We start from the raw sequence: 22,660 nt of genomic DNA on the forward strand, positions 1-22,660 counted from the left end.
ATTAGCAATTTGTTTCGAGAAAAAAAAATCTCTGGGTGATATATTCACATTTGTACATGCAACCCAAAGAGTAGGTGCCTTCTATGTGCCTCAGGCTAAGACGTAATGATTCATTATCGCACAAAATTCAGAATTTAGTGCAATTACCTCTCAAAATGAGTTATTAAAAAAGTTAAATAGCATATAAAACTTTGTTGAAAAATGAAATATAATTGAGATATTTTCACATTCATGTTATATATTCAGCTCTCAAGAAGCACTTATTATCTTCATATGAATTTCAAAGGTTGGGTAAATTTTTACTAGAGCAATAAATCAGCGTTATGGCCACATGATCAAACTCTAGGTCTATATGTGAGCTTTTCCATTAAACACTCCCTACCGCCCACACACAGACAAATAACATTTAACCAAATACTTAATAAAATAACCTTAAAGAGCATTTCAAAATACCACAGTTTAAAGAGAAACACAAGGAAAAGGTGTTAGAAATATTAACATTGTCTCCACTTTCACAAGTTGTAAACCATTACATATTCTGGTCTTTCCCTACTTTCTCCTTTTGACCTAAAAGATGGAAGCCTTTGTCTCGTTCCAATAAACAATTTGATTCATTGTAAAAATCCCAGGGCTTCCATTTGAGAGTCTAGGTGCAGTTCTTACTATTCTTACTACCACCTAGTAAGACAAACTGGATAATTACAGTCATCCCTTAGGAAAATATTTTTTCCCCTCTGTGGCAGGCAGAATGGCCCCTCAAAAGATATCCATGTTCTAATCCCCAGAGCCTGTGAATGTGGGGCTTCTAAATCCCCTAAGCCTGTGAAGCTTAGGGCAGCCCCCACTGATTTCTACAACTACAAGAAACTGAATTTTGCCCACAATAAATAAATAAGCTTGAAAGAGAATTCTTCTCAGAGCCTCTAGGTAAGAGGCTGGCAGGCCCATACCTTGATTTCAACCTTGTGAAACTTGGAGCAAAGACATCAGCCCAGCAAACCCAGACTTCTGACCTACAAAACTGTGAGATAATAAACTCATTGTTTTAAGCTGCTAAATTTGTGGTAATCTGCTATGGCAGCAATTGAAAACTAATATTCTCCCACTCCTGCTCCTAAATGACTATTTCATTTTGGATAATATTTTTTCATGAGGCATCTAGAAACTAGGAAACTATGGATCCTAAAAGGTTACTGTACTTGGCCTATTGAAGAGTATGTACTTGCCAATAGAATTATCATTTTGATTACATCAACTCTCCTTCTGGTTAAAAATAATCCCAGGTTTTACAAAGCTAAGTTTTGTGGTTCCCCTGGTCTCATGGTTCTTTTAGTGGCTTTGAATTGTGCCTTACATGAATCAGTTTTTTCCCTTCCACAGTTAAGAGGAGGGAAGCACAGGGAGGGGAAGAAGAATGGCACATACTGCATCTTTTCTTTGGCTGTTTTGCCATCCAGGCCTCTAACTCTGCCTTCCTCTCATTCACAAAGGAATGACTCTTTAATCGTTGACAAGTTCCCACCAATTCTAGACTGTAGCGAAGCCAGCTCCTATGGCAGGGAAAATATACATACAACTGAAACCATAATTTAGGATTCAGCATTCATATCAACTTGCTGATGGTCTCTATTTTGACCTTGTACTCTAATTCAAAGTAATTAGGATCTAGCTTTAATCCTTGTGCCAAAAGAGGGTCCATTTCTTTCTTTTATTTGTTAGATTCCCTGAGTCGGTTCCCATTCAACTAGATCTGAATGTCTCAGAGACTAGCGCTCACATTAAAAAAAAAAAAAAACTTTTAGGTGCAGGGGTACATGTCCAAGTTTGTTATATAGATAATTTCATGTCACAGGGGTTTGTTGTACAAATTATTTCATCACTCAGGCACTAAGCCTAGTAGCCAGTAGTTATTTTTTCTGATCATCTCCCTCCTCCCACCCTCTACCCTCAAGGAGGCCCCAGTGTCTGCTGATCCCCTCTTTGTGTCCACATCTTTTAATCATTTAGTACCCACTTATAACTGAGAACACGTGGTATTCGGTTTTCTGCTCCTGCATTAGTTTGCTAAGGATAATGGTCTTCAGTAGAGCTAACATTCTTGAGAGTTCTTTCCTCATATTAATTCTAAGGGACTGTATCTGCCACTGGACTTTCATTTCCACTGCTGAGTCTGCACTACCTGCAGTTGGATTCCCTCAATATCAATAGTTAGTTCAACTGCCTAGATCACCACTCATTTTTTTTTATTGCCATCTACTCCTGGTGCATAGTTTTTCCTACCTGTAAAGCATTCCCACTGTTCATTTTATACCATCCTAATGGTGACTACTTACACGTACCTCTGCCTATTACCTGTACCAGTCTATAAGCTCTCCAAGGCAGATCTACTTCGTGCCAATGTTCTGCTGTGGGACCTCTCTCTGTCTTCCTCTGTCATCCTAGAATGGCCCTATATTAGACTCCAAAGCACATTTGTTCTGATTGCATAAGCACAGCACTTCTATTTAAGAAGTTCTTTAAAACATCTTTGTTACAGAACAGATTACAATCATGGAGGTACAGCTTTGCATCAATAGCATGAATCATTGTAATTTTTGTTTGTGTGTTGATTTTCCCAGGAAGAAGGTCATCATTACATACTCATCTTCTAAAAATATCATATCCCCTATACGTCAGTAAAAAGTTTACACAAAAAGGTACATCTCCTCTGAAAGAACTTAAAATTTCTGCTTAAGCATATTTAACAATTTGTTTCATTGTTTCACCTTTTTCTTCTGAAATTTATAGAAATTAAACCCATAAGAAGAAACTTAAAGTCAAAAAATTCAGTTTTTTTCCCTTAACACTATTGTTAGCACAGATCTGAAACAGTATGCATCTAATATAACAGATTTCAAAAAGTTCTTAAATTTTATCTAGAACAAATTGTTAAATATTAATATGTTTCACCAAAAATTTTAAGTTATTTCACTATATCATAATATTTTACTATTTTAGGGTGATATGCCTTCACATACTGCAGTATATTCTTTTGGATATTCTCAAAATAATAAACCTTCATCCTGAAAGAGTTAGTTTATTTTTTTGGAAGCAGACAAAATTCATTTGGTATGGTGTTATGAAATACTGAGTAATAAGACTGGATAAAATATTTTGAAGTAAAAAATTTAAATATGACAGTTATTCATATAAAATGGCTTTGAATTTAATTTCAAAAATCATAGCATTAAAAATTATATAATTACGATGTTTTAGGTCTTTATATATTTTTAAATCAACCTTTTGAATTCATTATTTTCATTAATTAATGCAAGTTTTTTAATCCAACAAATATTTGCATCTACTATAGATGTGACATTGTGGTGAGCAGACCTTGTTCTTGTTCTCAGGCACTTATAATCTTAGAGGTGGAAAAGACAATGACATATATATTTGCCAGTGTGATAAAAATTAGAAAAGGGAAGAATAAGGTGTTCTTTAGAGGGTTAAAGAACGTTTCCTCTAAGTAACAAATATTCTTCAGGCTGAGACCTGGAGAATTGGTCATAAGGAGGCCAAAAAAACAAACAAACCTATAAACAAAAAACAAAACAAAAAAAAAAAAACAAAGAAAGAAAAAGTAAGGCAACAGAATTAAAAGTATTACAAATTAAAAGAATTCAAAAGTAAAGAGCATAGGGTGGGGAGAGGAGTGACACAATACAAGATATAGTAAGAAAAGTCAATGTGGCTAAATCACAGGCATTTCAAAGCATGACCTGAGATGATTTTATTATAGGATCAATATGAAGTTATCAAAAAGTTTTGAGAAAGTAAGCACATGATCATCAGCTGTACAATTTTTTTTTAAATTAATTTTTTTTATTATTATACTTTAAGTTCTAGGGTACATGTGCATAACGTGCAGGTTTGTTACATATGTATACCTGTGCCATGTTGGTGTGCTGCACCTATCAACTCGTCAGCACCCATCAATTCATCATTTATATCAGGTATAACTCCCCAATGCAATCCCTCCCCCCACCCCCCTCCCCATGATAGGCCCCATTGTGTGATGTTCCCCTTCCCGAGTCCAAGTGAGCTCACTGTTCAGTTCCCACCTATGAATAAGAACATGCGGTGTTTGGTTTTCTCTTCTTGTGATAGTTTGCTAAGAATGATGGTTTCCAGCTGCATCCATGTCCCTACAAAGGACGCAAACTCATCCTTTTTTATGGCTGCATAGTATTCCATGGTGTATATGTGCCACATTTTCTTAATCCAGTCTGTCACTGATGGACATTTGGGTTGATTCCAAGTCTTTGCTATTGTGAATAGTGCCGCAATAAACATACGTGTGCATGTGTCTTTGTAGTAGCATAATTTATAATCCTTTGGGTATATACCCAGTAGTGGGATGGCTGGGTCATATGGTACAGATGTACAATTTTAAATAGATAACTCTGGTGGCTCTTTGAGAAAATGAAATAGATAAGAGATAAGGCAAGAGAAGATGCCTTCTGGAGTAGTACAGGTGAAAAGTGGAGGAACTTGGGCAGTAGTGGAGAAGAAATGCAGATGGACTGAAAATGTATTCAAAGTAAAAACTGCCAGGATTTGATGAAGGCCAATCAAAAGGGGGTTAGGAAGCAGGATGTATCACGGATGGCTTCTGGATTTCTAGCATAAGCATTGCAGGCTTCTGGATTTCTAGCGTAAGCACTGCAGTAGTACAATGAAAAGGTAACAGGATATGAATCAAGTTTGAGGGAAGGAGTGAAAGACAGGCATGGGAGAAGCATAAGTTCAATTTAGAATATGTAAAACATTCAGCAAGAATATTTACTAATAACTATTTTTAGAAGGTATTTCCAGAAAGGAAATTTCACACCCCCTAATTTGTTTAATAGCTTTATTGACTTTGTGTGTTAAATTAATGTGTTCTAATGAGAACACATGGACACAGGGAGGGGAACATCACACACTGGGGCCTGTCAGGGGGTGGGGGACAAGGGGGAAGGAGAACGTTAGGACAAATACCTAATGCATGCTGGGCTTAAAAGCTAAATGATGGGTTGGTAGGTGCAGCAAACCACCATGGCACATGTATACCTCTGTAATAAACCTACGCATTCTACATATGTATCCCAGAACTTAAAGTAGGAAAAAAAAATAAAAAATCATGTGTTCTAATTTAAGTCCCTTTTTTATATTTTTTTCTGTATTACAGAAAAAGCAATTGACCACCATCTTAGATATGTAATTATAGCAGCACCATTAGTAAACTATGAATAAGAATGTATGGTTTCTGTAACTCTTGCAAAAATTCTACTGTGGTACCTACCATATTATATTGAGATTTTGTTTTCAGTCCGAAAATAACACTAAAGGGACAGGCCCGCTTTCTTCCTTTGTATATATAGTGCTTAGCAGTGCCTGACATGAGATCAGTAGAAGCTGGCTGAACTTAATATATTATGATGATATGTTTTGTTTCTGGCTAAAATAAATGGTATGTCATTTATAGAATTATTAAGTGTCTTAAATCTAAAGTAGCTTGTGCTATTTTATGTCAAGTAAGTGTATCAAGTTCTCAGAAGACAAAGTGACAGAAGTCAATGTAGTTGATACTTGCTTCACTATCTTCTAAACAGGCTTGGATAGTTTTAAAGGACATTAAACTAGAATAAATTACACAACCTTTATGTTAACATTCAATGTTAAGTGATGAACATGAATCAATGGTGCTATTAAATATGAAATGTCAACTGTTTTTAATATCATTTCATCTGAATAGTAATTTGACTACTGTAAGATGCGCACATAATTCATTTTCAAGATCAAGTTCTAATATATGGTTGCCAATCACATATACCCACTACGTTAACATGGTTTTAAACACCATTTTGAAAATGGAGCCATAAAATAATCATTTCTTCCATTGTGAAACCACTACTGATGCGTACTTAATTAGATAAGATTAGATGCACTGTTTAAAAAAATAAAATTTAAGGCAAAAGGCATTAGTAGATACAAAGAAGGTCTTTACTCAATAATGAAAGGAACAGTTTACAAGCAAGTTATAACAATCTTTAATCCATACAGCAATATAACTTCAAGATTCATCAAGCAAACCTGACAAAATTGCAAAGAGAAATGAACAAATCAATAATCACAGTGAGAGATTAGAAGACCTCCTAGAAACTGATTTATTAAATAGACTGAAAATCAGATTTTCCCACAATTAATAAGCTTCATTTAATGGACACGTATAAAGTCCCGTACTCACAAATTAAAAACACACATTCTTTTCAAGCACTCTTTTAACTTGAGACTTGGCAAGTGCCAAGTTGAGTGGAGTGGAATGTAAGATACTATTTCTAAGTTTTTGGTAGTACCGAAAAAGAAAGAAATTATTATTTAACACTGTAAGGTAATATGTAGAATCAAGTATAATATAGAGTAGTAAAAACATAGCTATGGGGTAAAATCAATCATATGATGGTCTTTCTGACTCCTTAAATTGCATTAATTGGAAAGTAAAAAGAAATATCTCTGAAGGAAATAACATTCTGGTTGGAGGCGAAGTTATCATAAGTTGTAGTACATTTCATTGCCTTGGTAAAAATATTACATATTCTTTATATGTTTGTGAGAAACTTGCATATTTATGTCTAAGCAGAGACATTGCCACCTATCCTCCACACACTAACAGCTTGATGCAGCTCAGGTCAGTTAAGCTGGTCATGAGGGCAGGCTCAACCCTCTTCATATTACCCAGGAGACTAGTGCTCTACTAAAGGCGTAGATAGGTCAGAACACACCTTATTATAAGTGGTGAAGAATTCACAGAAAGGGGAAAATAACCACACATTGGCTTAATTTCATGGAAGACAGTCTCGGTTAAGGCACATCTTGAAGAAAAGTTAAAGTGATGGAAAAGAATAAAAAACAATTCAACTTAGAACAACACAGATATGCACAAAGGAAGCAATGATTTTGGAACTACAGAAGAAAGGAAACTGTTCTCTCCTAGGTAATTTGGGGAACATAGAGTTGGATTCATGATATGAGCCCAATTACTGGGAATTATTGAATACTATGACATATTTGATTCAATGAGTGATAGAGAATTATTACATCTTTCCAAGACATGAATCAACTCAATAACATGATGATAGTGATATTTCTCTGGCAGTAAAAAGAAGAGGAATAAGGGAAAATTGAAAGCAGAGAAACCAGCATTTAAAATAATGCAGACTGCCAGGTTAGGAAGAAAAGTCGACAGTAGAGATAGCGATACAGAGAAATGAAGGCAAATAGAAGAGAAGGTAAGATAAATGATCAAGCCGGGTTTCAGACAATATAGCATTATGCTTTTTAAAAAACAGAGGAGGAATAAGGGTTCTGTGTGACACTGGTCAGTTACTGAAACTCTACAATGGTTCCTTCATCAGATAATGTGTATATTAACAGCACCTGCCTTATAGAGTTGCTGGGGGATTAAATGAGTTAATATAGATAAAGCAATTAGAACAATGTCTACCACAAAGTAAGGTATCAATAAATATTGGCTATTATTTTCATTACTGAGTTGAATTTGAGTTGATATACAATTAGAGGTATTTTAGAGACCAGTGAGAAACATACAACTGAAACATGGATGAAAAGACAAGGCTGGATAAATATCTTTGGTATTTTTGCCATCCTTGCCCACTGCTACTATCAAAATCAAGTTTTTCATCATCTTATTGATGACCGTTACACAACCCCGTTTGTTTTTTTTCTCCTGTTTCTTCTCCCTCAGATCTATCTTTCAGGCTGCCAACAGTTATCTTTTCATAAGCATAAATGTATTCAAATCACTTCTTTAAGTGAACACTTTAAAATAAATGAAGATACCTTACTTCCTACAGGAGAAAACACAAACTATTCAGAATAGTATAGTGTACATACTACAATCTTTTGAGTGTTCTTCTCTCCTTTGAGTCAATGAAGTTCTCAAGTGAAAGAGCTGTGCCTTATTATTCCTGGAATCTCTTGCACCTAAGTGCACAGTAGCTGTTATAGATGCATTCGCTCAAAGCTGTAGAAACATACAGAATCATAATTTTATGGTGCCAAACACTTGCAAAAAGTAGGTTTTCCAAAAAGATTTTGTGGACATAAACCAAACAAGTGTAGAAGTCAAGAAAGAATATAATTTCAGGCTGCGCATGGTGGCTCACGCCTGTAATTTGGCAATTTGGGAGGCCCAGGTGGGAGGACTGCTTGCATCCAGTTCAGCCTCAGAAACATAGTAAGACCCTATTTCTACAAAACAAAACAAAAATTAGGTAGGCATGGTGGTGCATGCCTGTAGTCCCAGCTACTAGGAAGGCTGAAGTGGGTGAATCACTTGAGCCCAGGAGGTCAAGACTGCAGTCAGTGAGCCATGGCTGCGCCACTGCACTCTGCCTGAGTGGCAGAGTGAGACCCTGTCTGGAAAAAAAAAAAAAAAAGAAAGAAGATAATTTCAACTGGAAGATTAAAAATCTTGAATGATACACTGATCAAATTTTTTAGAGAGGAAAAGATAATGAATTTCAGTTAAACTAAAAAAAATTAATTGTGGGCTTATATACCAGACACTGGCAGAATATAAATAAATAAGACAAGATTATAGTCCTAAAGTAATTAATATAGAGCGGGAACTGTATATGAACTAATAAAAAGAGAGATTCACAAGAAGCCCATCCTGGAAGTTTTAAGGATGCTTCTTGGAAATTATTATTCTAGAGCTTAGTGTTTAAGGTAAGAATTAACCAGGCAAAAGTGGAATGCTTATTGTGAGGCTTCAGTGTGGAAGCTAGATTACAATATGTGAAGAATAAAGTAGATTCCAAGGACACAGAGGAAATGGCTATGGACCATTTTAAAATGCTAGATAAGAAAGACAGTAAAGAAATCAAAAGGTAGTTAAAATGAACAAGACAGTAAAGTGGAGGTTTTGTCCAGATTTGGAAAGAGTGCAAGAGAAAGATAAATTAGGAGATCAGGGTCCCTAAGAAACATGAAATTCTGAGCATAGCGCAGGGGGTATGTTAGGAAAGGAAGAGGGCATCTCTTCTGAGACAGCAAGGAGGATGAGATTATCATCACCTACTGGAGAAGAAAGCAGAAATGAGTTGAGGTGAAAGCAGTGTATCATGCATCTCATTCCAAATGTTCTCAGTTTTCTCTGTCATAAGAGATATGAAGTTATCAGCTGTTATTGAGAGGAAATGGAATAGAGAGCATTTGGAAAGAAGATATTTGAAACAGATGCTATGAAAAGTTATCAACTGATGAGTGAAGAGCAGTACTGTCAAGGCATATACGGAGCCAAGTTTACGTTGGAAATGTACACCTAAAGGAAAAAGTGTATTTGATGAAAAAATGTTCCTTAGGGTGGAGGAAGAAGTGATAATAAAAAGCCCAGATGTGAAAATTATTATTTTATATAGTACTATTTTATAAAGCAGTATTCATTAATTTTTGTTTTAAAACTACCATCTTCAAACTACAAAATTCAGTGACTGATTAATCAATTTATCTACACAGTCCACATCAGCCACAATTTTCTAAGTCTGAACGTTGTTTTCAAGGAAAATTATATTGCAGATATTTAAGTTCTAGAGCAATTGCTAAAAATAATAAAGAAGTATACCTAACAGTAGAGAGAAAATGAAATAGTAAAAATTAATACTAAAAGGGACAAAGATTAGAGAATATAAATAAATGGAAAACAAAATGAAAGATAATTCAAAAATAAAGATTTTTAAAAAGTAAATATAAGTGGTCTAAACACTGCAATAAAAAGTATAGATTCATAGTGGGTTACAAAACCAGATCCAACATATGCTGCTCTAAGAAACAACTTTAGGTATAAAGACAAATAAAAGTTAACGTTAATGGCATAGAAAAGAATATACCTGCAAATATTATCATAAGAAGCAGGGTACTTGTATAAATATCAGATAAATTAGACTTCAGGACAACGAATAACAGAAAAAAATAAAGACAGTTTTAGAATAATAAGAGAGTAAACAGATCAAAATGACAAAACAATATTAAATGTTTTATATCTAATAAGGTTTAAAGTGCATGAAACAAAGATTATCAGACTTGAAAAAAGAAATAGACAAGTTTGCAATTATAGGTAGAGATTTTAACATTTCTCTCTCAAAAACTGATAGAAGTAGACATAAAATTAGTAAGAATATAAAATACTAGAATCAATCTATACATCAACTAGATCTAGTTAAATTTACAAAATATTACACTCATAAATAGCAGAATACACATTCTTTTCATTGTGTATTCTTGAAGCATTCACTAAAATAGACCATATGCTGTGCTATAAAACAAGTCTCAATAAATTTTAAAAGACAATACACAAAGTATGTTATCTGACCATAATAAAATAAAACTAGTAATAAAAAACATAATGCACCTGAAAAATCTCCAATCATTTGGAATTAAAAAATACTCTTCTAAATAACATATAGGTAAAAGACAAAATTGCAAGGGAAATTTTAAAAAATTACAATGAGTAATAATGCAAATATATCAAAGTTTGTGGGGTAAAGCTAAATCCTGGCAGAGTGAGTATTACTCTGACAGTAAAATCAGAAAAGGAAATATAAGAAAAGAAAACACAGATCAACATCCCTCATAAATGTAGACACAAATATCTTTAACAAAATATGAATTTAGAATCCAACAACATATATTTAATAAGAAGGATAGCAGGGTTCTGGTATGCCATGTAAGTACTTGGAAGTCACCACTCTGACCTAATAAAAAGTAAAAAGCTGAACAAACTGAAAACCCAACAACCCTGTCTTAGATCCAGAGGACAGATGAGGTCACAAGGCAAACCACTGCCCCCACAACTGGAGAGACAAACAGGCAGATACAGACAGGCAATTTACCTGAGCAAAACTCATGAGAACATCCCCTGAAACCAGTGCTAGGTTAGGAAAACCTAAACTGTAACTGATTAACTGCTGGAGGTTCATTGTAGACAAATCTGAGAGTCAATAATTCCAGGGTAACTCAGTCATAGGGGGACCTCTAAATGCCTGTGTTTTGTCTCTGGGGACTTGACAAGGTTCTCACAATAAATATTGGAGAATACTCTCCTTGCTTCCAGCAAGGGAAAAGGAAAAAGAACCATTCTGAAATACTCCAGAGCATTCTATTCTTTTTTTTTTTTCCTTTTTGTGGAGAACGGGGTCGCGCTACATTACCCAGGCAGGTCTCAAACTCCTGGGCTCAAGCTATCCTCCCGCCTCTGCCTCCCTGAGAGCTGGGATTACAGGCGTGAGCCACCGCACCCAGCCCCAGAGCATTCTATTCTTAACAAGGCCTGCCCTCAAGACAAACTAACCGGATCCTCACCTGCTATGGTTTTATCAGAGCCTAACTGCCTAAGGGAACAAAAATACTCAAATCCAGCCCACTCTGGCCAGTCTTCCCCACCTATGGAGTGGCATGAGGTCAACAGAGAAGCACTTGTAAATTTCACAGTCCACAGGCACAGGCTCACTAAAACACTGAGTCCTAATCATAGGACTATGAAGAACAAGTTACCACCACATTACTGAAAGCCTATTTACAGCAGTTCCTTTTACCCAGGATATAATGTCCAGCTATCAAGAAAGAATCATAAGGCACACTAAAAAGCAAAAACCACGTTTTAAAAGACAGAACAAGCACCAGAATCAGACTCAGATAAGGCAGCGATGTTGGAATATCAGACTGGGAATTTAAAACAACTATGACTAATATGCAAAGAACTCTAATGGATAACACAAACAAACTGCAAGAACATATGGACAATGTAAGGAGACAGATGAAAATTCTAAGAAAGAATAAAAAAGAAATGCTAGAGATCAAAAACACTGTTACACAAATAAAGAATGCCTTTGATGATTTTATTACTAGATGAGACATGACTGAAGAAACAATCTCTGAGCTTGAGGATATGGCAATAGAAATTTCAAAACGGGAAAGTCAACAGAAAAAAGGCTTAAGAAACACAACAGAATATCCCAGAACTGTGGAACAACTACAAAAAGTGTAAATATGTGTAATGGAGATACAACAGGAATAAAGAGAGAAAGGAACAGAAGCAATAATGACTGAGAATTTCTCCAAATTAATGTCAGACACAAGGCCACAGAACCAGGAAACACAGAGAATATTAAGTGGGATAAATGCTCAAAATAAAGCAAAAATTCCATCTAGGAATGTCATAATTATACTGCAGAAAATAGAAGATAAAGAAAAAATCCTGAAAGAAGCCACAGATATGCACACACACACACACACCTTACTGATGGAGAAACAAAGTTAAAAATTACATCTGAATTCTCAGAAACCATGCAATCAAGAAGAAAGTGATGATAAGTAATTACAGTAAGGTGTCAGGATACAAGGTTGATACACGAAAGCCAATTGCTTTTCTATAAACCACCAAAGAACAAACAAAATTTGACATAAAAAACACAATACTATTTACATTATTACCCCAAAAGATGAAATACTTAGGTATAAATCTAATAAAATTATGTATAAAATTTTACATGAGGAAAGCTACAACATGCGATGTGAAAGAAATCAAAGAACTAAATAAATGGAGAGATATTCTATGTTCATGAATAGGAAGACTCAATATCTCAATATTGTCAAGATGTCAGTTCTTCCTAATGTGACCTATAGATAAAACACAATCCCAATAAAAATACAACCAAGTTATTTCGTGGCTATTGATGAACAAATTGTAAAGTTTATATGAATAGGTAAAAGACCCAAAATAGCCAACACAATAAAAAAGGAGAACAAATTTGAAGAACGGACTATAACAGTAATCAAGATAATATGGTATTGGCAGGAAAAAAATAGACAATTAGGTCAATGGAACAGGAGAGAGAGACCCATATAAATATAGTCAACCGAATTTTGACAAGAGAGCAAAGGTAGTAGAATGGAGAAAAGACAGTCTTTCCAACAAGTGTTGCTAGAAAACAGGGATATCCACATGCAAAAAAAGAAAAATGAATCTAAACACAGACCTTACACCCTTTAGAAAAATTACGTCAAAATGGACCACAGGCATGTAAAATGCAAAACTATGAAACTTCTAGTTAATAACATATAATAAAATCAAGATGACCTTTAAGAAACAATACCAAAAGCATGATTCCATGAAAAAAAAATTATAACATGGACTTCATTAGAATTAAAAAACTTCTGCTCTGTAAAAGACATTGTCAAGAGAGTGAGAAGACAAGCCACAAACTGGGAGAAAATATTTGCAAAAGGCATATCTAACAAAGAACTGTTACAAAAATATACAAATAACTTTAAAAAATGCAATAATAATAAACAGCCCAATAAAAATGGGCCAAAGACCCAAACAGACATCTCAGCAAAAGAGATATACAGATGGCAAATGAGCATATGAAAAGAGATCCTACATGATATGTTATTGGGGAAATGCAAATTAAAACAATGAGATTCCATTACATGCATATTAGAATGGCCAATATGTAGATCAATGACAACATAAAATGCTGGTAAGGATATGGAGCAACAGGAACTCTCCTTCAAAATGCAAAATGATACAACCACTTTGGAAGAAAATCTGGTAACTTCTTTTCTTAACTTTTATTTTAAGCTCGGGGTACACATACAGGTTTGTTAGATAGCTAAACTTGTGTCATGGAGGTTCATTGTACAGGTTATTTCATCACCCAGGTATTAAGCCTAGTACCTATTAGATCCTCTTTCTCCTCCCAACCTCCACCCGTCTGATAGGCCCCAGTAACTTCTTAAAAAACTAAATATATTCTTACTATAAGATTCAGCAGTTGCTCTTCTTGGTATTTAGCCAAAGGAGTTGAAAATTGTGTCCATACAAAAGCTTGCACATAGATGTTTACAGTAGCTTTATTCACAATTGCCAAAACTTGGAAGTAAACAAGATCTTTTTAAAAACTTCACCTATGCACTTAACTCTATCACAGGACAGGAAAAATTACCTTATTTTCAGATATTGTGGTACTGAAACAGTGTGTGTTACTACATCATAAAAATATTGTGCTTTGGGAGGCTGAGGCAGGCAGATCATGAGGTCAGGAGATCGAGACCATCCTGGCTAACATGATGAAACACCATCTCTACTAAAAATACAAAAAATTAGCAGGGCGTGGTGGTGCTCGCCTGTAATCCCAACAACTCGGGAGGCTGAGGCAGGAGAATAGCTTGAACCCAGGAGGCGGAGGTTGCAGTGAGCCGAGATCCTGCCATTGCACTCCAGCCTGGGGGACAGAGCGAGACTGTCTCAAAACAAAACAAAACAAAATTGTAGCACTTGATTTCTATTTTAGGAAAGATTAGATTCATTTTCTAAAAGGAATTTTGAAACATTTTAAAATTTCATTTGTTGACTTTCTCAAAAAAAGTGAGGGACTGTGATTAATATCCTTAACATGCTCTGATCTCACTGGGCTTGTCTGACTTTACTGCTTAATAAAATCCAAATTTTATTGGGGAATTTCTATGATGAACAGCTAAAGGTTAACTTACCTAAAAATCTTCTTAACTATTGATGACCTATTTTTCTTCTTATGGGAGGGAGGGATGCTTGTAGTTGGACTGAAGACAATGCTGATGAGATCTGAGACAATTCTCATATGAATTTGCCTGTTCTGTAACTAACCCACAGACGGACGGCATCCTTAACTCTTGAAAGACATTTTGAAATTTCAGTGACCATCATGAGAAACAGGAGACAGCTTATTTTGGGATTTAAAAAGTCCATCATCACTGAATAGAGACGTACCTCACTTTATTGCACTTCACAGATATTGTGGTTGTTTTTACAAATTCAAGGTTTGTGGCAACCATGCCTTGAGCAAGTCTCCATTCATCATTTATCCAATAGCATGTGCTCACTTCAGGTCTCTGTCATTTGGTAATTCTTGTAATATTTTTTCATTACCATTATATCTGTTATGATTATCTGTTATCAGTGACCTGAGATGTTACTATTGTAGGGCACCATGAACCACGCCCATACAAGACAAACGTAATCCATAGATGGGTGTGTTCTGAGTGCTTTACCTACTGGCTGTTCCCTGTCTCTGTCCCTCTCCTCAGGCTTCCCTATTCCCTGAGACACAATAATATTGAAATTAGGCCAACTAATAATCCTATAACGGACTCTAAGTGTTCAAGTAAAAGGAAAAAGTTGCACATCTCCCATTTGAAATCAAAAGCTAAAAATGACAATAATATTAAAATTAGGCCATTTAATAACCCTATAATGGCCCCTAAGTGTTTCAAGTAAAAGGAAAAAGTTGCACATCTCTCACTTTAAATCAAAAGCTAAAAATCATCAAGTTCAGTGAGTAAGGCATGTCAAAAGCCAACAGAGGCCGAAAGCTAGGCCTCTTATACCAAATAGTCCAGTTGTGAAGGCAAAGGGAAAGTTCCTGAAGGAAATTAAAAGTGCTACTCCAGTGAAACAAAAGCAAAACAGAAAGCAGAACAGCCTTACTGCTTATATGGAGAAAGTTTTAGTGATGTGGATAGAAGATCAAACCAGCCACAACATTTTCTTAAGACAAAGCTGAATACAGAGCAAGGTCCTAAGTCTCTTCAATTGAGAGGTAAGAGAGTGGCAGACAAAGTCTGACACTGGCAGAAATTGGTTCACAAAGTTTAAGGAAGGAAGCTGTCTTCAGAACCAAACGGTGCACAGTGAGGCAGTAAGTGCTGACGTAGAAGCTGTACCCACGTATCCAGAAGATCTAGTTAAGATCACTGATTATGGTGGTTACACCAAACAACAGATTTTCAATGTAGATGAAACAGCCTTCTATTGAAAGATGGCATCTAGAACTTTCACAGTGAGAGAGCAGAAGTCAGTGCATGCTTTCAAATATTCAAAGGCTGATTCTCTTGTTAGGCTGATTCTCTTGTTAGGAGCTAATGCAGCTGGCAGCTTTAAGCTAAAGCCAATGCTCATTTACCATTCTGAAAACCCTATGGCCTTTCAGAATTACTCTAAATCTACTCTGCCTGTGTTCTATAAATGGACAACAAAGCCTGGGTGACAGCACATCTGTTCACAGCATGGTTTACTGAATATTTGAAGCCCACTGTTGAGACCTGCTACACAGAAGTCCTCTGCTGTTCATTGACAATGCATCTAATCACACAAGAGCTCTGATGAAGATATACAAGGAGACTGATGCTGTTTTCCTGACTGCAAACACAACATCCATTCTGCAGCCTATGGATCATGGCATAACTTTGACTTTCAAGACTTAGTATTTAAGAAATATATTTAATAAGGCTTTAGCTGCCACAAATAGTGATTCCTTTGATGGGTCTGGAAAAAGTAAACAGAAAACCTTCTGGAAATAATTCATTATTCCAGATGGTATTAAGGACATTCATGATTCATGGGAGGAGATTAAAATAGTAACATAAACTAGAGTTCGGAAGTAGTTGATTCCAACCCTTGTGGATGACTTCAAGGGGTTCAAGACTTGAGTGGAAGAAGTCACTGCAAATGTGATGGAAACAGATGGAGAACTAAAATTAGAAGTGGAGCCTGAAGATGTGACTGAATTGCTGCCAATCTCATGATCAAACTTGACAGATGAGTGTTTCTTATGGACGAGCAAAGAGAGTGGTTTCTTGAGATAGAATCTACTCCTGGTGAAGATGCTGTGAACATTGCTGAAATGATTACAAAAGATTTAGAATATTACATAAACTGAGTTGATAAAGCAGTGGCAAGGTTTAAGACTAAAACTGACTTCAATTTTGAAAGAAGTTCTACAGTGGGTCAAATGCCATCAAACAGTAGTGTATGCTATAGAGAAATCATTTGTGAAAGGAAAAGTCATTCAATGTGGCAGACTTCATTGCTGTCTTATTTTAAGAAACTGCCACAGCCACCCCAGCATTCAGCAACTACCACTCTGATCAGCTGCCATCAATATCAAGGCAAGACCCTCCAAGAGCAACAAGATTATGACTCACTGAAGGCTCAGAGAATTGCTGGCATTTCTTAGCAATAATTTTTTTTATTATACTTTAAGTTCTTGGATACGTGTGCAGAATGTGCAGGTTTGTTACACAGGTATACACGTGCCATGGTAGTTTGCTGCACCCATCAACCCGTCCTCTACATTAGATATTTCTCCTAATGCTATCCCTCCCTTAGCCCCCCACCCCCTGACAGGCCCCAGTGTGTGATGTTCCCCTCCTTGTGTTCATGTGTTCTCATTGTTCAACTCTCACTTATGACTGAGAACATGCGGTGTTTGGTTTTCTGTTCCTGTGTTAGTTTGCTGAGAATGACGGCTTCCAGCTTCATCCATGTCCCTGCAAAGGACATGAACTCATCCTTTTTTATGGCTGCATAGTATTCCATGGCGTATATGTGCCACATTTTCTTTATCCAGTCTATCATTGATGGGCATTTGGGTTGGTTCCAAGTCTTTGCTATTGTGAATAGTGCCGCAATAAACATATGTGCGCATGTGTCTTTATAGTAGCATGATTTATAATCTTTTGGGTATATACCCAGTAACAGGATCACTGGGAAAAATGGTATTTCTGGTTCCAGATCCTTGAGAAATCTCCACACTGTCTTCCGCAGTGGCTGAACTAATTTATACTCCTACCAATAGTGTAAAAGTGTTCTTATTTCTCCACATCCTCTCCAGCATCTGTTGTTTCCTGACTTTTTAGCGATCGCCATTCTAACTGGCATCAGATGGTATCTCATTGTGGTTTTGATTTGCATTTCTCTAATGACCAGTGATGATGAGCTTTTTTTCATGTGTTTGTTGGCTGCATAAATGTCTTCTTTTGAAAAATGTCTATTCATGTCCTTTGCCCACTTTTCCATGGTGTTGTTTTTTTTTCGTAAATTTGATTAAGTTCTTTGTAGATTCTGGAACTAAGGTATGTACATTGTTTCTTTAGGTATAATGCTATTGCATGCTTAATAGATTACAGTATAATGTAAACATAACTTTTATATGCCCTATAAAAGAAACCAAAATAAGTGCGTGACTCAGTTTATGGCAATATTCACTTTACTGTGGTGCTCTGAAACCAAACTGTAGTATCTCTGAGATGCACCTGTAAATCACTCAAAAAGCATGACATGAAATGTAACTCCATTCAATATTAAGGGTTAAATATTAGAATTCCTGGAGGTCCTAACCAGAGCAATTGGGCAAGAGAAAGTTAAAAAAAAAAAGGCATCCAAATAGGAAAAGAAGTCAAACTATCTCTCTATGCAAACATGATTCTATAGCTAGAAAACCTTAAAGACCCTGCCAAAAGTTTTCTGGAGCTGATAAACCACATCAGTACAGTTTCAGGATGTAAATTCAGCAGAAAAAAATCAGTAGCATTTCTATACACCAATCATGTTCAAGCTGAGAGCCAAACCAAGAATGCAATCCCATTTACTGTAGCCACACACAAAAATAAAATACCTAGGAATACATCTAACCAAGTAGGTGAAAGATCTCTACAAGGAGAACTACAAAACACTGATAACAGAAGTCATAGAAGACACAAACAAATGTAAAAACATCTCATGCTCGCAGATTGGAAGAATCAATATCATTAAAATGGTCATACTGCCCAAGGCACTCAATAGATTCAATGCTATTCATACCAAACTACCAACGTCATTTTTCACAGAACTAGAACAAATGATTCTAAAATTCATATAGAACCAAAAAAGAGTCCAAATAGCCAAAGCAATCCTAAGTGTAAAAAACAAAGCCAGATACATCATATTACCTGACTTCAAACTATACTATAAGGCTACAGTAACCCAAAACAGCATGGTACTGCTCCAAAAAGGGACACATAGACTAATGGAACAGAATAGAGAACCCAGAAATAAAGCTGCACACCTACAGCCATCTGATCTTTGACAAAGTAGACAAAAATACTAAATGGGAAAAGGACTCCCTATTCAATAAATGGTGCTGGAATAGTTGGCTAGCCATATGTGGAAGAATGAAACTGGGCCCTTACCTTTCACCATATACAAAAAATAACTCAAAATAAAGTAAGCTTTCAATGTAAAACCTCAAATTATAAGAATCCTGGAAAAAAAAAAAAAAAAAACACTTAGAAACACCATTCTGGACTTTGTCCATGGCAAAGAATTATGACTAAGTCCTCAAAAGCAATTGCAACAAAAACAAAAATTGACAAGCGGAACCTAATTCAACTAAAGAGGTTCTGCACAGCAAAGAAACTATCAACAGAGTAAACAAACAACCTACAGAATGGTAGAAAGTATTCATAAACTCTGCACCCAACAAAGGTCTAATATCCAGAATCAATAAGGAACTTAATTGAACAAGCAAAAAACATATAGCCTCATTAAAATATGGGCAAAAGACATGAACAGACACTTCTCAAAAGAAGACACACAAGCGGTCAACAAACACATGAAACAATGCTCCACATCACTAATCATTAGAGAAATGCAAATCAAGACCACAAAGAGACACCATCTCATACAAGTGAGAATGACAAAAGTAAAAAAAAAAAAAAAAACACGTTGGTGAGGCTGTGAAGAAAAGAGAATGCTTATATACTGTTAGTGGGAATGTAATTTAGTTCAGCCACTGTGGAAAGCAGTTTAGAGATTTCTCAAAGAACTTAAAACAGAACTATCATTCAACCCAGCAATCCCATTACTTGGCATATAACCAAAAGTCAATAAATCATTCTACCAAAAAGACACATATACTCATATGTTCATAGCACCACTATTCACAATAGCAAAGACATGGTATCAACCTAGGTGTCAATTAACAGTGGACTGGATAAAGAAAATAGATGCATAGTATTCCATGGCATATATACATGGTATATATTCCATATACACTATGGAATACTACGCATCCATAAAAAAGAACAAAGTCACATTGATATGGTTTGGTGCTGTGACCTCACCCAAATCTCATCTGGAATTGTAATCCTCATAATCCCCACGTGTTGAGGGAAGGGCCGGGTGGGAGGTGATTGGATCATGGGGGTGGCTTCTCCCACGCTGTTCTTGTGATAGTGAATTCTCATGAAATCTGATGGTTTTTGTAAGTATCTGACAGTTCCTCTTTTTTTTGAGACACAGTCTTGCTCTGTCAGCCAGGCTGGAGTGTAGTGGCACAATCTCAGCTCACTGGCAACCTCTGCCTCCTGGGCTCAAGCAATTCTCCTGCTTCAGCCTCCCAAAGTGCTGGGATTACAGACGTGAGCCACTGCGCCTGGCCAACATGCTCATACTCTCTCCTACAGCCTTGTGAAGAAGGTGCCTGCTTCCCCTTTCACCATGATTGTAAGTTTCCTGAGTCCTCCCCAGCCATGCTGAAGTAAGTCAATTAAAACTCCTTTGCTGGCCGGGCGCGGTGGCTCAAGCCTGTAATCCCAGCACTTTGGGAGGCCGAGACGGGCGGATCACGAGGTCAGGAGATCGAGACCATCCTGGCTAGCACACGGTGAAACCCCGTCTCTACTAAAAAAATACAAGAAACTAGCCGGGCGAGGTGGCGGGCGCCTGTAGTCCCAGCTATTCGGGAGGCTGAGGCAGGAGAATGGCGTGAACCCGGGAGGCGGAGCTTGCAGTGAGCTGAGATCCGGCCACAGTACTCCAGCCCGGGCGACAGAGCGAGACTCCACCTCAACAAAAAACAAACAAACAAACAAACAAAAAAACTCCTTTGTTTATAAATTACCCAGTCTCAGGTAGTATCTCTATAGTAGTGTAAGAACAGACTAATACACATGTCCTTTGCAGCAACATGGATGCAGCTGGAGGCCATTATCTTAAGCAAATTAATTCAGGAACAGAAAACCAAATACCACATGTTCTCACTCAGAAGTGGGGGCTAAACAATGGGTACTCATGATCATAACGATGCCAGCAATAGACACTGAAGACTACCAGAGTGGGGAGAAAGAGAGGGAGCAAGGGTTGAAAAACTCACTATTGGGTACTATGCTCAGTACCGGGGTGATGAGATCATTCATACCCTAAACCTCAGCATCATGCAATATACCCAGGTAACAAACCTACACATGTATCGTCTGAATCTAAAATAAAAGTTGAAAAAAAAAGAATTCCTATCACAGTGATTATGGATACTCATGTACAGCTTCAACCATACATGCTATATCCTACAAATAGTAGGCATTCAATAATTATCTGCTAAACGAAAGAATGAAGAAACAAATAAATATCATTTAAAACAAGACATCCAAATTACCAATTTTTTTCTACCCTTTAAATCAAATATAACTACTAAGTATATCTAGAGTTTTCCAAAACAATGTAATATAAATAAAATGGATATGCTTGCTGTGCAATACTGAAATAAACAATATATAATTATAAACAATAATCTACTTATATGCTCACTGACTCTATTTTCATGATGCAATTCTTTCTCTTCGACACCAAACTTCCACCTTTCTTTCTTTCTCTCTCTTCCTTTCCTTTCTCCTCTCTCTCTCTCTTTTCTTTTTATGGAGTCTTGCTCTGTCGCCCAGACTGGAGTGCTGTGGTGTGATCTCAGCTCAGAGGCAACCTCCACCTCCTGGGTTCAAGCAATTCTCTGCCTCAGGCTCCTGAGTAGCTGGGATTACAGGCGCCCACCACCACACCCAGCTAATTTTTGTATTTTTAGTAGAGCAGGGTTTCACCATCTTGGCCAGGCTGGTCTTGAACTCCTGACCTTGTGATCCACCCGCCTCGGCCTCCCAAAGTGCTTGGATTAACAGGTGTGAGCCACCGCGCCTAGCCCACCTTTATTTCTTATTGTCAAGTGAAGCCTCTTTGACTCTGGAAGGCAATCAGGCATGTTTTCATTAACCAGCTGTATAACCGGACACCCTGTAACATATTTCAGGACAAGAAATGAGCAGGTCTGTCTCTTGAACTTTGCCTAAACATGTATTAACTTATATTTTTTGGAGAAACAGTATCACTCATTTTGATGATTCCACAGAAAGACATAAGAAGGAAAGTTTAAAAGGAATCATTGTGATTTTGTTTGTTTTTGCAGGGGGAGAACAAAACTAAGAGTAAATGTGCTGATATCCTAATTGTTCAAAATGGAAAAAAAAAAACAGAAAAATAAAAACAGTAACACTAATGCCACTGATTTAGTGAACAAAGAAAGGAATATGGTAGAGACTGGATGCTCACTAAACCTGTTTTTGCTTCTTAGACTCACAGCCAAACTACATTTCCCAGCCCTCCTTTATGTGAGCAGAGGTCATGTGACTGAATTATGGCAAATATGTACAAAGTGGGTGGAAGTGATAACAAGGTGCTTCCAAGTTTGGCCCATGAAACCTCACACACAATCCCCCATATATTATGCTCTGCTGTTCTCCACACATGGACTGAACATAAAGGAGGATAAGACCCAACATATGGTAGGACTATGTGAGGGAAGGAGTATGAGACTCTCACTGACTGTGTAAAGTAGAGCCACCCACCTCTTCTATCCATCATCACTCCTCTACACTTTAGGATGGCCAGCTTTAACAAATAAATATACAGAGAGCATAGCTGAAATTGAATTTCAGA

The 22,660-nt window shown here is 36.6% G+C and overlaps 1 protein-coding gene across 5 annotated transcripts in view; it reads right to left on the reverse strand.

Annotated features, from left to right (window-relative positions):
- SSBP2 (single stranded DNA binding protein 2) overlaps window positions 1–22,660 on the reverse strand; it is a 336,625-nt gene that overhangs the window by 100,795 nt on the left and 213,170 nt on the right. The gene's annotated exons all lie outside the window — the stretch shown is intronic.

This window comes from Piliocolobus tephrosceles, chromosome 4, assembly GCF_002776525.5.
Source record: "Piliocolobus tephrosceles isolate RC106 chromosome 4, ASM277652v3, whole genome shotgun sequence".
In the NCBI taxonomy this organism is placed as follows: domain Eukaryota; kingdom Metazoa; phylum Chordata; class Mammalia; order Primates; family Cercopithecidae; genus Piliocolobus; species Piliocolobus tephrosceles.